Below are 12,923 nucleotides of genomic sequence, written 5' to 3'. Positions count from 1 at the left end.
CACACCTACTCGGCGCTTTCTCAACTTTGTAGATCAGCGCAGCTCTGTTACAGCAGTGAAGGAAAGCCCACAGATCCCTGTGCAGTGGTGCTCTCTGGTGCTGTACGAGCCCCTGCCTGGGTGCTGACACTGGCCATGAGGTCCTCTATTCAGACTAAGAGATTATTGAGTGGGGCGCAGTTTAGCTCAGGTTCTTGCAAATGCAACAAATCTTGAAGCTTCTTAGCTCTGGATAAATGAACTTATTATTATTGGTGGTGCTGTCTGAATTCAATTTCAAAGCTTAGTGGGTTTTAGATGTATGTACCAAGTGGATTTCAGACAAAAAGGCAAACATCAAAGTTGAGAAGCTGTAATGTATTAATGTATTAACGGTACACAGGGCAGTAACATGTTCTGCCAGGTGAGATCCTGTAGCTTCATCATTACTATAACAGGGCTATTTGTAAATTAAGTTGCACTCTTGGTGAGAGACTACTTTCAGAGATTTGTTTTTACTTTTTAACCCTTGGAGCAACTTGAAATGCAAATGTAAAATATCAAGGGTTTGCTATTCAGCTGACTGAGCTCGCTCAGCTCTAAAGTTTGGTCTCAGTAGTTAGACAGTACCTCCAAAAGGATGCCCTGTAACTGTGGCATTTCCCTTTTATCTTGTACTTGCTCAGGAGGGAAGTGGAATAGGAGATGCTGTGCAAGAGTTCTGGGCAGAGAAGAAACAGGACCCTAAGATGGCTAAGGTCATCTGTCACTGAGGTAGCGTGTTCAAACAAATGTAAATTAATGTTGAACTTATCCAAAATGGAATAGCTGATCTTATTTGAAAAAAAAGCAAAGTCTTTATGCTTTGTATCAGGTAGGCTCAATTTTTTTTTTGTTTAGGCTTTACTGGAGGAAAAATTGTAGATCTGTGTACCGTTCAAAATGTTCCTGCAGAAAGTTTCCCTGAAGAAATATTCTTTTACTGAAAAATTCTTCAGCCTGCTCTGTCACTCAAACCTAGCAATCTCAGGGACCTGTAAAAATTGTCAGTTTCTAAGATCATCAAAGTCTAAATATATAATTAGATAAGTGATAGGGGCTAAAAGGAACACAAAACAAAGAAATTAATCTGGTAGTTGTCTGTCACATCTATGTCAGATAAATAAAACACTTCTATTTGAAATTTTGTGTTGTTTTTACAAATTTCTACATTTGATGTCTGTGGTGGGTTGTCTTGGGAGAGAAAATATAACAAAAGGCTTGTGAATTGAGACAAGGGCAGGGAGAGATCACTCAGCAATGACCTTCACTGGCAAAACTGACTCAACTTGGGGAATTCAATTGAATTTATTACCAATAGGATAGAATAGGATAATGAGAAGCAAACCTAAATCTTAAACATGCCTTTCCCTTATACCTCCCTTCATCCCATTCTTAATCTCATTTCTGACTTGTTGCCTTTGCCCCACCAGTGGTAAAGGAGGAGGGGGATGGGGATTACGGTCAGTTCATCACATGTTGTCTCTGCCACTCCTTCCTCCCCAGGAGTCTCTCCCAAGGGATGCAGTTCTTCATTAACTGCTCCAGTGTAAGTCTTCCACGGGGTCACCAGTCCTGCCAGCCCCATCATGGGCTCCTTTCCCCAGGGGTTCAGAGGTCCTTCCAGGAGCCTGCTCCAGCTCAGGCTTCCCATGGGCTCCTTTGGGCATCCACCAGCTTCATTGTGGGGCTCCTCCATGGGCTGCAGGTGGATCTGTGCTCCACTGGGGACCCCTATGCATTGCAGGGGCATGGTTGCTGCACCATGGGCTTCAGGGGAATCTCTACTCCTTCCACCTTTTTCAAAAACCTTGGTGTCTGCAGGGCTGTTCATCTCACGCATTCTCACTTCTCTCTGGCTGCAATTTGGTTCTGCATAATAATGTTTTTTCTCTTAAATATTTTATCCCAGAGGTGCTGCTGCTCTCACTGATGGGCTCAGACCTGGAGAGAAGCAGGTCCCCCTTGAAGCCAGCTGGTATCGGCTCTGTTTGACATGGGGAAGCTTCTGGCAGCTTCTGGCAAAAGCCACCTCTGTAGTCCCCTGTTTCAAAACCTTGCCACGTAAGCCCAAATACAAAGCCAAAGCTTTTGGGCCTGAATCAAGTCCCAAACCCTTCAAAGCTTGCCTGTAAGCAAAGCAGAGATGGAAATACTGAAGAAAAAGGCAGCAAGCCTGAGTACCTCTGATTGAAGAGTCTAGGGTGACAAACATTTGAGAGAGGTCTGTGCCTAGGTCAGGTGTAGGTCAGGATGTCCCATCAGCCACACTCTCCTAGACTATTGTCCAGGTAGGACAGCCCAGTGAAGGTGGAAAGGCAGCACAGAGGAACAAGCTGAATTGCTCTTCTCATGCTGGGATGAACTGGCCTTACAGATACCTGTGAATGGTGACCTGTGAATGCCTAGAAGGCTGAAACTGCAACTATTTTGATTTGATGTAGCTGAGTGAAATAGATTGTGGAAGACAACTGCTTTGGAAATGTATCTGGCACAATAAATAACATTTACATGACTCTTCCAGGAAATACCACTGTGACATTTACTGTTTGTTGGGTTTTTTTAACCTGTATCCTGACTTAACCTTTTTTAAGACTGAGATATCAGCTGCTTCAGAGAGATAGCTGATACTTGCCTTTCCTCCTCTGAGCAGTGGTTTTATTTTTATCACGAGTGCTACAGAAGACATATGGCATTTCACAGGCACTTCCAGATAGTTACTCAAAGGGTTTTATAATTTGATCCCTGATCCTACACTGAGTTTTTCAAGAACCATCCATTGAGTCTTGCAGAGCCATGGCAAAGAGAGTAAAGTGCCCTGAGGTTTTAGGGTTTATGTACATGTAGTACAACAAGGGAAAACAAGAATAAGAAATACATTCCACACTTTAGCCCCCACCAAAGGACCTGAGCAGATAAGAAAAACAACAGTAAATGTGTATGAAATGCTTATTCTTACTTGGGCATCTTTTTACTCCTTTGTTTAAACAGAACATATATGTAACACAAATTAATTCATTTCTAGGCTAATATCTAGAAAGAGTGGGATGAAAAGCCTTGTGGAGATGAAGAGTAGAAAGCAGATTTCCAAGAATAAAATAGGGGAATGAGAATCCAAAGTTTTGGGTTTGGGATTTTGTCTCTGTATTACAAACAGTAGAAATTCACATAAATTTTAGTGTTTTTCACACAATTTTGGCAATGATCTTGACATTTTAATTGGGTCATGGAAGTATATAGTAATAGTGTATGTTTTTTGTTTTTTTTTTAAAAATGTAATGTAATCTATTTGACATAACAGTTGGCAATATGGCATCCTGAAGAAGAAAAATGTGGGCTACAAATAAGAACCCTAAATTAAATGTAGTGATCATTTAAGAGAGTCTTGGTCATGATTTTTTCCCATGTGACTTGCAATATTGGGAAGTTATTTAAGGAAGGAATTGCTTTATGTTGTAGTTGCAATGTACCCTTCACTTAAGGACCTTGAGATGAAATTAACCTAACAATAATAAATATATACAAGGAAAATATCATTGTAATAGAAGAAACCAGTTGAAAAAATATTAATGGATGTAAATATAAGTTTCCTGCCAAGTGTGCCTACAGAAAAGACAGTTACCTGCAGAATGCTGTTCCCTGCTTTCTTATCATCTTTGGAACTATTTTTTATTCCTCCCTCCACAACTCGTGGTCAGTTCTTTTCCTAGCTTTTCTGTTCTGTGTTTGCTAGATGCATGCCCTTACCTGTCAGTGACTTCTTAAAACAAAACTATCCTCCATGAGGTTCTGGTGCCATTGTCATTGAGAAAAACCTTCAGCACAAGAGAAGAGCCCATCAACCTCAGTGCCATTTCCAAGACTTATTGGTATAAACAGCCATCTGACATCCTTAAGATTTCTTAGACCTTTGTAGCCTTTTCAACTTCTCTGGTTTCACATTTCCCATTAATATCATCTACTTTGTGCTGCTGCTAGACTATCTGTGACCTTCTTATGCTATCTCGATCTCCTCTGAGCAGAAATTCTCTTTCTGCAAAAGGCTGATATTCAAATCACCACCAAGTGACAATGATGACAACTTGATGTTGTTGTAACAGCAAAGTGAACTCTTCCACACGTCTTTGTATGCTTGATAAGGGCATGAGCAGGATGCACTCTCAGCTATTGCTGTTAATGTGGTAAAGGCTTGTTAAAATGAAAAATAGGAATCCTTTTTTGATAGTGGTTTTTGTTTTCATGCTTGGAAGTGCACAGCATGTTGGCTTAACTTTCACCAATCTTCTTTCTTCCCTTCTGTCCATTTACGCAAACCTACTTCTGGCAAATAGTTTTTTTGGGATTTTAACAACTTCAGGATTTTCTCATCGTTCACCCTTTCCCCTTCCTTCCTGCACCTTTTCTTTCATTATTTCAGTAAATGAAAATATCGTGTGGAGGTACATTATGTTGTCAGATAACATTTAGTTATCCTCCTTTGTCAGTGGAGAACCAGAGGAGACTGATGAGCACAGACTGTGTGAGGATGGAATCATACCAAGAGAACATGTGCTTATATTTCTAAAACTTGTAGTTAGAGATTTGAGGTTTAGTAGCCCTTCTATCATGTGGTGCATCTGAATCTTTGAGGGAATTAGGGGAAAAATGCACAGGAAGAGTTCTTTATTTGTAATCTTTAAACTTACTGCAGGTCAGCAATGCAGAAAACCTGCTGGTTTTAGGGCTTGTACAGGGAAAAGATCACACCCTGTCTTGGTCTTTCTGGATAGAAATTGCTGGGATTAGATTTGTCATGAATGACATCCCTGACCTCTTTTAAAAGTTGGACTAAATATCAATGGGCATGTAAATAAATGGTATTCTTTTTATCTTTGTGTCTTTTTCTATTACAAGTTGCCTGTATGCTTTGCAAGTGTACCACCAATAACTGTTATATTTCTTTCCATGGATGAATAAAAGAAGGCAGATGCTAGAACTGCCTACCCAGATCTTTGGACAGTATTAATTTGGGAGGAATGGTCAGAGAGAAAGGTGTTTTGTAAACAGCTTAGTCTGTAATCTGGTCCCTACTTATTCCAAGGTGCATTGGTCACTGCTGAGCAAATGCAGAGAAAAGTTTTTCAGTTGTCCTGATTGTTAGATTGATTATCTCTCAACAGCTCCTGAGTCACGAGGGCAGTGGTTGTTGTGTTTGGAAAAAGCAGTGAGGGGAAGGCTGATGGCATGTAAGCAATGAAGCAGCATTTGCAGAAAAAGCAGTGGCAAGTGGCCTCATGGGTATCTTCCCTAAACATAAACAGACAGGCTTGTTTCTGTTGTGATTAAAACTGGCTATTTCCCCTGTATCCTTTCCCCTCTCCTGCTTCCCCCTGCAGTTTCCTTGAAAAAATATTCTGTTATCACAACTAGAAATTTCTGGAAAAGCATCAGATCTGATCAAACTTACTAGGAACATTTTCAAAACTAGGACGAATTGCAAAGGAGGGTTTGAGAGAATTGACTAGAATAATTGCTTGAGTTTTGCATGCTCAATGCATATGATAATATGTGTTGACTAATTTAGAGAAGTTTCCCTACCACCCACCAATTTTCCTCTCCTTTTTAAAGGCCTAGTATCATCCACTTTAAAAATTCTCAAAAAACGGCCTTGCAATGCCAAGAAAATTTTTCTCTCTGATCTGGTTGAAACTGGAAATCCTGCAAGAGTGTGATATGTGACGTGGACTACATAATGCTCTCATGGGATGTGATATTTTCAAGCTGCTTGTTCTGTGTGCAGCTAATCCATTTCCATCGGCATCATGGCTGCAGATTAAGCAGAGTCCATCTGCACACACGTGTTACCTTTTATAGGGCAGAAATAGTCCTGTGGGACTGACAACTTTCTCTTTTGCTGCTCTGGCCCACATAACTCTGAGTCACAAACCCATGTGAATGGATGTTACTCATTTGGAAGACTCAGCTTTTATGGAAGTTAATGGAAATATATTTTAAAAAAAACCCCTGCTTTTATTTCTTTTGTGGTGAAGCATCCTATATCATTAGCTTTCAACCTGTATTAGTCCAATAAAGGCAATTAGTTTTCCCCATGGCAGAAAGCCTGTTCTGTATTTGGCAACTGCCCTTGGAGCATATCCTTGGAGCAGATGGCTGCTTGCCTGCCAAATAAGATACAAATTAGATTTCCAGATGATTGAGTGACGGTGGCAGGAAAGCAGCCACTCTTCCTAACTCCTCCTCTCTTGCAAATCCGGTTAATCAGGGAGAACATGACCACTCTCTGCTGGGCATGCGTTCTGCAGGGAAAACCTCTCTGTGCATGGGCCCCACAGCAAGGAGGTGGGATTAGTTAAAAGGAAATGTTTTGCCCTCTTAAAATTTTATTTATAATTAATAGCAAATCTGTCTTCTACACAAGTGAATTGCCAAGCCTTATTTAGTCCATAAAGAAGGCAATAAATTAGTATCAATGGTCCCCATATGTGTCTCCATCCAAGTCCTGCACTGTCTTGTAACTAGGCTGAGCTTCCATGCAGCAGGAGGATAACTGTGGAGCTGTATTTTGTGGCAGATCTAATTATGATCAGCTTTTAGGTTCAAACCATCTCTGCATTAGCTGCATCTGTGTATCTATCAAACGGAAGTGCACTCTGCCTGGCCCAGGAGGACAGGCAGCAGCAGCCCAGTAACTTGTGTTTGCCTCACGTATTGTTTCTTTCTGTGTTTAAAGTGAGACACAATTTTATATTTAAATATGGTTGTTTCAATACAGTCAAAGGTAAGCAGGTGATTGCTGACAGGTAAAGGTGACAGCTGGACAAAGCACTTTAGTTCCGTTCCAAAACCCTTGGAAACAACCACAGACTCACCATGCACCTATGAAGTGGAGCCAAGTCACATTTGGAACCTCATGTTTTAGCTAGATAATGGGGAAAAAAAGGAGAGCAAAAACAAAATAGCTTTGGAAAAAGACTTGAGGGAATAAATAAAAATATTTTTCTCACAGTGGAAAAATAAATTCAGTAGGACCACTAGTATGCTCAGTGACAAAAATGCATTTCCAATAAAGTTAACAGTTATGCTGGTACAACTGTGAAGGGAATCTGGCTTAGCACTGAAGAAATCCCTTAGCACAGGGACCAGACCTGCAGCTGATGCAAGTACATGTGGTCTCTACTGAAGTCCAGGTTGTTATACTTATCTGCAAAAATGTAAAGAGTTGGCACAAGGACAACTACAGTCTAGGGATGACTTCTGCTCTTCCATAGTCCATTTGCTCTTCCATAAAATGCAGGTTTCTCTGTATCTTTGTCTTCTCTTCCTTTCATACAAATAGTGTGGAGAGAAAGATTTGTAAACATACAATAATTTGCCAAATTTTCAATATTGTTTTCTCTGACACGTAATTATTTCTACTTGGTGTATCAATGATTACATAGATGTAACACCAACTATATTAGTGCTTCTGCAAGGGAAAAAGTAAAATATTTGTTGTAGAGGTATTTTCAGATTGTTTGTCAGTTTTCTACTCTTCATTAAAAATGCATTCATTGCCTTCTGCAGCTGTCCTTCAACCTAAAGAGACTTTGAGAAACAGACATAAAGAAATACATAGAGTTATTTAATTTTTAAAGAAGAAATGCAGAGATCGTGAAGCCAGAGTTGGCTCAAGATTTTTCAGTGGGGTCAGCAACACTCAGATTTGCCATCCCCAGGGCAGCTGGGGAGTGGGGTGCTGAGGCTGGCTGGAGGAGAGGCAAGGAGGACTCAGAAGTGCTCAGGGTGGATGCAGGATTTGAGCACAGGGAAGGATGGCTGGAAGACCAGTGGAGTTTTTCTCAGGAGACAGAGTTATGAGATTACAGCATCTAGGAATTAGCAAAGCCCATGGCAGAGGGGTTGGAATGAGATGATCTTTAAGGTTCTTCTAACCCCAACTGTTCAGTGATTTTATTGGTAAGTCAAAGTTTTAATAGCAGCTAGTATGGAATTTGATGAGGAGGAGCAAGCAGGAAGGTCTGTGAGGTTTGCAGTGTGGGAGTTCTTCTTTTCTTCACACTTTTGCTTCCCTGCAAAGAGAGATTGTATGATGAAATTCCATAGAGGGTCTTGGAGAATCAGCCAGGTTTTTTTCTCCTGCTGGTGCTCAGGATGGGGCTACAAATGGGGCAGCAACAGTCCCTACCACTGCTGTGGGGCTGCCTAAATATCCCTCAGAAAAGCAGAGCTGTGTCAGCAAGAGACCTGTTGTGACAGTCACAGAATAATCCCACAGTGTCAAGGCAGGGTGACTTGCCACCCCAGGCCACATCACATTTCCTTTGTATAGGTTCTCTAGAGGAAAACTTCAAAGTTTGGCTGAGCTCTGAAAAGAATCTAGAAGGGTTTTAAAGTTTCCATGCCTCTTATTCCTCAAAAAATGTGCTCAGATTAGAAGTAAAAGAAGGTTCATTGTCCTGCTGTTTCTTTGAATGTTCAAGCTGAACATTTTCTCTGGCTTCCACTTGTTACAAAGGCATAGTGCCCTAGATTTAGACACTCTAAAGATATGTGTACTTTGGTTGAACAGCTATGTGGTTTTCGTCTAGTTTAATGTAATTTTTGTTTATGTTAAAAGCTCAAAGCAGATGAAGTTATTACCAGTTCAGGCGCATTTAGCTAGCTGAGTGAAATCCACAGGTTGTCCAGTGTTAATTTTCAATAGTTCGTCTGTGAAAAATATATTTTTTTCATATATCTCTGTGCACTAGAGATTTAGAAGAAACTTAAAAACTCTGAACTTCTGAAAAGACACTTTTTTTTTTTGCCAGTAAAAGCAGCAGCAGTGTTGCACCAGTGTCACTCCATTGCCTGAAAGCAAACAGCCATATTGATTTAAGGTGAAAAAGAACTCACTTTAATTTACCTCCCTTAGCTATATTGGCTTTGAATTGGTATCACAATAGAAGCCAGTGGTAGCCTTAAATGAATAAGCCTAAAAATCACTAAAATCAGTGCACTAAAATCAATAAGCCTAATAGTCACTACACAAAGAAAATTCATCTAAAAGCTAAGCCTGTGTCCTCAGAGAATCATGTTCAGCTTGGAAATATTAGTGGATATTTCTCCTATTTTGCAAGGTTGGTAAGAGGTTATTTGGTTTTGGTTTTAATTAAGACATTAAGAGGTCTTAAGTTTGTCCACAGTTGATGGACAAACTGAGGCATAAAAAACAGTAGAAGACACGTGTGTTGTAGTGCATTGTCTGTAGCACAGGTAATACTTGAATTAAATCTTCTGGAATTTTTCTTTTTACCTTCCTATATTATCTCTAGCATCTAAGGCCTGAAATAGGAAATGCCCTGGAATATGCATCAGTATGTGCATTTCTATGCACTACCAATAAAATCTGTCTTGAGAGCAGCATACAGGCAATATGTAGACAAGAAAATGAAATTTTCCAGCAGAGCTATTTTTCAGAAATCCCATGGAACCTTTAATCTCCCATGAACTTTATTTATTCATTCTTTCATTTCATTTTAACTCTCCCTCCCTTTTGAGGCAAGAATCTTATACATGGAAGTGACACACTTGGAAAGCCTGACATGGACCACCAGGGTGAATTGGTGCATTGTACAAAACTGTAGGAATATTCAGAGATGGTGGATGCTCTGTGGTAGGGCAGACACTGGCTGCCCCCTCTGTAGAGGAGTCTATCACATAAAACTACTGAGAGGTGGATGGCAAATGTTTTTTTAAATAATTTTTTCTTTCTCTTTGTTATGAGTCAAGTTAATATGATTTACTAAATGGTTCTAGGATGTACTGTGCCTCCTTGGGACTAAGGACATGATTACAGCTGGATGAGATGCTGGGGTTTATCCACAGCTCTTTGTGCTCATAAATCAGAGCTTCACTGCACACCTAACCCTTCAATTACCTTCTCTCCAACAGCAGATTTTTCTTGTCAGTGCTGAGCTTTCCTTCCAGGCTCCATCCCTCCTCTCTGCCCCATTTATTAACCCTCATTAGAATGAATCTGCCCTAGCAGACCTGTTCTGGTGACGGTATTCGTACTTCAAGCAGGTTCAGACCTATTTTAATTACTCTCCTTTTGGTTATTATTGCCTCTGTCCTCAGACTACCTTATCTTCTTTCCCCACTCTGAAAGGATTTGAAAAAGTTTTTCAATTTTGCAACATCAGATAGAATTCTGCTGATCAACTAATACAATTTCTAATATAATTTCAGCTCCTCAGTAAATTGCAGTTTCTCTCTTCAGCTATCAAGGAAAGCAAGAAAACTTCAAATTTTGTATTACAGCAAAATTGTCCCACAGTTCACAGTATCCATCACTTCTACCTATTTACAAAAGTTAGGCCTCTGTCATTTTGATAGGGAGCAATAAGAAAGTACAGAGAGTAAGCACATCTCGGTAGAAGTTTGTAATCAAAATTAAAGTCTAAATGATATAGAAATATTTTTCTTATGTTTTCACAGCCACTGTATTTCTAAAAAAACCCTAAACTAACAAACAAGCAAAAAACCCAACACACACCCCTTACTCCCTTTGTCCCTTCCACTGTGAAATTGTTTTGCAGTTGAATCAAAATCTAAAAATAGCTTTAGAAAAGGTGGATGTTTGGTGTTTTAGTCTAATTTCAGTTAACTTAGAATCAAATGAGACTGGATAGACAATTGGAGAGAATTGCAGACTGACAAAATATGGAGTAGATGCCATAAATAATCTTAACTGTTCTGCTGCCTATCTTCATGTGGTGTGAATTGTATATAAGTATTCCATTATAAACAGCTTGGCAGAGTTAATCATGTAATCAGAATTATGCCTAAGCTATGATGCTACTTGTTGCATTTTTATGGTTAAGAAGAGGGAAACTATGATTTTTTGTAACTAGATTGTGGTTAAAATGGGTAAATATTTGCAGGGATGGCCCTTACACGATTCATGGGGAAAATGCTGATGACATTTTCAGTTTCTTGCAGAACCAGAATTTACACAACTGTAATAATAAATGTGCTGCAAATTATTTTCTTCAGAGCTTTGTGTTTGCTTGATGACTCTCTGATGTGTGACCCACTATCAGGATTTCTTACAGGAGCCTAAATTAAAAATATCAGTTCAAGGAAAGAAAGAAACCTGTATAGCCTATTGAGCTGGGTATTTTATTGCTGAATCCATAATGTGCTGTAATTAAAAAGAAAATAGAGGATTTGGGAAAAATAGAGTAAGATTTATGCTTATGTTTCTGCTGCTTCCGTTGCTAATTGTCAACCAGTGAGACACTGTAGCTGGTAGCAGTCTAACCTGTTCTTAATAATGAGGGAGTAGGCTGAGACTTGCATCAGGGATGGAGAATCTTATTTTTATTATTACTATTTTTACATTTACATTTACTCTTTACTATTTTTATATTTTTTTTGATCTCCTTTCTTCAGTGTTTTGTGTTGCTGCTTGTCAGCTGTAGGATACCGAGCTAGGTAAACCAAAAGCTTGAATCATGTACAAAAAATAGCAGTAATCAATAAATGCTTTTTCTTGAACAGTACTGCTCCCTGCTTCTATATGAGAGCATCCATTTCATGCCCTTTGAAACTTCTAAACAGAGAAGGGACTTCATCTTGTTCTCAATTGTTTACTTTTTTTAAAAGCATTTTTCTTCAATTCAGCTATAAGTTTCTGGTTAAATGCTTCTTCTAATTGGTCCTGATACAAGGTCTATTTCCAGTTTGCACAGATTTTCTCTCTGATTAATAATTTTAATTCTGTTTCTAGCATGGTATAGATAGTAGATGCTAGCAGCTACTCCAGTGGCACTGTTCCTATATTGTTTAAAGACCAACCTTTTTTCTGGGTTATCCATTTCAGATTTTATTGCTGAAGTATTTGTGCTGTTTCCTTATTTCTTCAAAATACTTTTTGTAATCTTGGTCACTCCTGTTGTAATGCAGTTGCCTGTGGCTAGTTGTCTTAAAAGGTAAGTTTCTTCACCAAGAAATGCAAAGTTTGTTTTTTGCTCTTTCTTTGGATATTGAATACTTCATTTCTTCATAGATGCAGTATCTCCAGAGGGCTGACAGCTGACCACAATTTGAGAATGGAAGAGGAGTGACTTTGGTTTTACCCATATAAGTTGCAAGATTTGGACGTCAGCAAATGTCACAGTGAATGGTATTTTTTCTGGCATTTATTTATTTGGAACTTTTGCTATATTTTTATATTTCTTTGCTTATTTTTGTGAATAACCTCAATTGTTGTTGTTTCGTTTTTGTTTTGTGTGGTTCCTTCACACCAAAAAAGTGGAATTTTTCCTTCAGTTACTCTGCAACAGAAAATCATACAGTTCCTATTGAAACACTTCTGAAAGTCAGTATAATCCCAGTGGCATTCAGAACAACTGATGTGTGCTAAATGGGATTGCAAAGAGAGCCACTCTTCATAAAACCCTACATGCCAAAATCCATTTAATGCTTCCTTTTAAGAGCCCCAGCTGAGAAAGAGCAGAGTTTTGTTAAGCTTGACAAAGTAACATCTCGCTCCCCAAGCAAATGCAACTAAGGTGGATGGGTTCTAACAACATCGTAGGGAAGAGAATTTTGATATGCTTAACAGTTGCAAGTTTAAATGCTTGTTTTCTTCAGAGTATGCAGAAACCTACACTCTGCTCTGCTGTCTGCAGGTTTGATGTGTTACTGTCCACATTTTTTGACCTCTACAGGGAAATTAAGTTATATACACTTAAAATAGACCATGTTTGTATATGTCATTCTCGTCTGGTTGGCAGACAGGAGTTACGGTAGAAAAACACAAGGAACTGGAGAGCAAGGCTCTAGAAAACAACAAGAGAAGTATTGATTTGGAACAGCCTTTCCTGACTTTGCATCATTTCTACTTGAAACTCCAGGCT

At 39.2% G+C, this 12,923-nt stretch overlaps 1 long non-coding RNA gene across 1 annotated transcript in view; it reads left to right on the top strand.

Moving 5' to 3' along the window:
- The window catches only part of LOC119701933, a 53,328-nt gene extending 40,734 nt beyond the window's left edge, over positions 1–12,594 (top strand). Inside the window, exon 3 of the long non-coding RNA XR_005257214.1 lies at positions 12,071–12,594. This is a non-coding gene — a long non-coding RNA (uncharacterized LOC119701933). The remainder of the gene's footprint in view (positions 1–12,070) is intronic.
- The last annotated feature ends 329 nt before the right edge of the window (positions 12,595–12,923 follow it).

The sequence above is a fragment of the Motacilla alba genome, chromosome 5 (assembly GCF_015832195.1).
Source record: "Motacilla alba alba isolate MOTALB_02 chromosome 5, Motacilla_alba_V1.0_pri, whole genome shotgun sequence".
In the NCBI taxonomy this organism is placed as follows: Eukaryota; Metazoa; Chordata; class Aves; order Passeriformes; family Motacillidae; genus Motacilla; species Motacilla alba.
Note: the sequence above shows the minus strand (reverse complement) of the source record. Positions and strands in the feature narration are given on the sequence as shown.